Source organism: Antedon bifida, chromosome 3, assembly GCF_963402885.1.
Source record: "Antedon bifida chromosome 3, ecAntBifi1.1, whole genome shotgun sequence".
In the NCBI taxonomy this organism is placed as follows: domain Eukaryota; kingdom Metazoa; phylum Echinodermata; class Crinoidea; order Comatulida; family Antedonidae; genus Antedon; species Antedon bifida.
The window spans coordinates 28395055-28398761 of NC_136228.1; the positions used below are offsets into that span (position 1 = coordinate 28395055).

General features: G+C 37.3%; 1 protein-coding gene across 2 annotated transcripts in view; it reads left to right on the top strand.

The window, feature by feature from the left end:
• Window positions 1-3707, top strand: part of LOC144836907 (cyclin-dependent kinase 9-like) — a 400420-nt gene that overhangs the window by 59148 nt on the left and 337565 nt on the right. The gene's annotated exons all lie outside the window — the stretch shown is intronic.

Consider the following 3707-nt stretch of genomic DNA (forward strand, 5'->3'; position numbering starts at 1 on the left):
GTGATGCGCGGTATTTTGGAAAGCTGTGTTGGGTGTGTGAGACCAGGGAAGGAGTCACTCACGAGACGGTACAAGTCGGAGATGGTAGGGTTTCTGGATAAGATATAAGAAAGTATATATGGGACTGCCGACTGTGTAATAATTGAATAAAGACTTGCAGTGAACTGTATTCGAGACTGGAAGCGAGGTAGGACGCAAGGATTGAATGTACGGATGTCTAGGCAAACCAACCACTCGGTATCATTCATATTGTTGTAGCATTATATTTTTGTTATGTAATGCATCGTGGAAGCAAATTAAATGGAGCTCGTGCTTCTTACATAGTACTTTGAGTGTTGGCTATTGTTTGTTCCAAACCTCGTTGTTGTTATTTAGGTATTTCGGCCTAGGCCAAAAGTGGTCGTAACACTACTTTACATTTAATTTCATCATTCCTTTTGAATGATTGGGCCACATGAATTAGAAATGCAACAGCTTTAATGAAATGTTCCCAACATGAGAACTTCTTGGCCTTTTCTTGTTGCTTGGCAATTCGTTCTTGCGAACAACCACTTGGCTTTCTTTTCTGATTTCCTTATCTTCAACAGGCTCTACTAAGGAAAACTCTGTCTTTATGTCAAACACCGTACAATCCGGACTAGTTAACCACGGACAACTCTTCATTGTACGAGCAGACACTTGGCAAATACCATGATCCGCTGGATTCTTGCTTGTCTGGATATATCTACACTGTCGAGGGTCTGAAAACTGCAATATTTTGAACACCCGGTTAGCCACGTATGTATGGAATCGTCTAGTAGTGTTGTTGATCCTAGAACTACTTTGCTATCTGAATGATACGTTACTTTTGAAGCTGAGATGTCGATTTCACTACAAATAACTTAGGCAATTTCTGTAGCTACTACGGCAGCACAGAGTTTCAATCGTGGTATAGTGTGTCCAGACTTGGGTGCCAGTTTGGACTTCCCATACACAAAACCGGCCTGTTTTTTGGTTACATCAACCAAGTACGCTACAGCGGCAACTGCTACTTCAGACGCATCACAGAATACATGAAGACTAACGGTTTCTGACTTAATGTCCACTGGATATGCACGGGGCACAGACAGTGATTGCAGATCTTGTCTTGTAACAATTTTGACTTTACATGGATGTTGAATGTAGCTAGTGTCGAGCAAAGTTATATGAGCCCAATATTCAATGATTATAAGGAAATACTTAAACGCGTTTGTGTTATGTTCTTGTATCTACAAATATCTGTGTAGGTAACAACGACTTCCAAGATGTGGTCAATTTCAAGAAAGGCCCGAAGGACAGATACCGTAAGTACAACCTCCACTTTGAAACAATCAGGCATAACAAATGTTCTCTAATAACTGACAAAGACAACGTCCGTTGCCATGTCTGTAAAATACACAGGGCCGACTTCGTCAGCCATGCGCAACGCCTTGCGTCGTAAAGGATCAAACACATGGACTCTGTCATCAAAAACCCCAAACAGGTGTTTGTCCAGATTACAGCTGCAGAACAAAACTAGCGTCCTGCAGTATGACATAAAACGTCTGAAAAGAAAAAAACAATTATCTGGAAGACAACATTTCTGAATTATACAGGAAAGAAAGTGTAGAGATCAGTAACAAACAGTCGTCTGCTCTTGAGGAAACATTTAACAACTTTGATGATAACAGTTTGTCGTCAGCGGCTAAATTGTTGTGGGAGCAGTAGAAATTGTCCTTTGCTTAAGGTAAGCAGATGAGATGGCACCCGGCAATAATTCGTTGGTGCGTTGCATTGCAAAATCGATCTGCATCTTCATAAAATTGGTTAAGGGAGGCTGGTTTTATAAAGTTACCGCATCCAAGGACAGTCATTTTGCCGATGGGCAGAAATGTTGAAAAGGATAGTTGCGGACATTGGTCTACACAAAGAGGGTGGAGAATTAAAGAAAGACGTAAATTTTCTATTTTATGAAATGAAAGTGAAGACTGGTCTTTGTTTTTTCTAGTCACAGACGTAGGTAGTTTAGCTAATGAAATTAAAGCATTCGAGAGACGATGTAAGGGAGAACAAGAGCCATCCATTGCAACGCATGTTTTAGCACTTATGATTCGTTGTATTTTTGGAAGGTTACATTCTCCAGTCGGATACTATCCAAGTAAAGGTGCGACTAGTGGGAAGCGATCGAGTATATAGAAACAGCAGGATTTAGAGTTTGCAGACGGTGCATCTCCAAACAGAAAGTTTTATAGACTACATTCTAATCCTGATTGTAAAACTATTACATACTCTACAAAAAATGCAATTGACCAATCCAGAAATATATATTTCATCCGTGAAGTTCCACATCTCATGAAAACGACACGTAACAACTTTGAAAACAGTAATTATCATAATAAGACTCGCCATCTACACGTAAGTTGTAAATTACAAAAAATTAGTTGATTTGTGTAAAATGAATAATTAATTTCTGTTTTTATTTAATTGGATGACATGAAACAATATGCGAGTTCTTTCTCTTATACTGTAGAAATGTGTTCTCTAGGGTTACGACGTTTACATAAGATATCATACGAGCATCTTCATCTAACTTCTTTGAGAATGCGAGTATTTTAGAATTTTCACTTTCCTTCATCTTAAATAAGTCTAATATATAGAGCAACATGAAATCGCTGTATATCTATATATAAATTATGGTTAATTCTGACATAGGTGAGCACAATGGAAAAACTTCGGGACAAATCTCTGCCTTGGATACCTACCTAATCTATCTCAGATGTACCGCGAAATGTAAATTTGATAACATTAGTTTTCACTATTACGATATTGTTGTATATTTCTATCTTAGGAAGATATTATAAAAGGTTTTATAACATAATTTCTGATTTTCATCTTATATTTTCAATTAAATTTCAATTGTACGCGGTCGAAGTAATTTCTGGGTTCACGATGAGTTCACGCGTTCACCTTGCAACTTCTTGGTTTCAACTAAGTTGGCCGTTAGTGGCTATAGCCATTTTAGTTTTGTTTTTATTTTCGGATCGGACCGCGCGTGTATAGGTACAGCAGTTAAAAAATAAAAATTATACTGCAAATTAATAATGATCAAATTAAATATACGCCATAAAACATCGGAGTATATTGTGGGGAATAGTATTATAAAATTACATAGAGAGATTTGATGAAGACCTTTTGTTTAAAATCGAGTGAAATCCTGATAGCCGAGTTTTATTGAGTAAGCTGGCAGGAATAATCGTGGTCTATTTAATGTGTCCCGTTAGGACCGGGATACGTCTGTCCATGTTGCAAGCCGTCTAAAACGTCTTCCTTCTTGGGCCGAAACGGCCCACTCTGTCGGGGAAGTTAGTTTGCAAAAGATTTCTGTAAGTAGCACAGTGATGAAACTTGGTATGGTGATTAAATATTCCAATCTCTATCAAAATATTTACTTCTTATGTAAGTACCTCATTATTTATGCAAATTAGCAATAAATATGCACATTCTAAATATGCAAATCAGGTGGCGGTTATGACATTTTTTTCAATGCGCATGAATTCCTTAATACATGCTTAATTCAATTATGTAATTATTACTACATTTTATACTCATAAAAATGGATGAAATGCAAGAAAACATGTTTATTTGGTATGAAATTATGATATGGTATTTGATAGCCTCATTAAATATGCGTAAACTTTGACAAGCTCTAA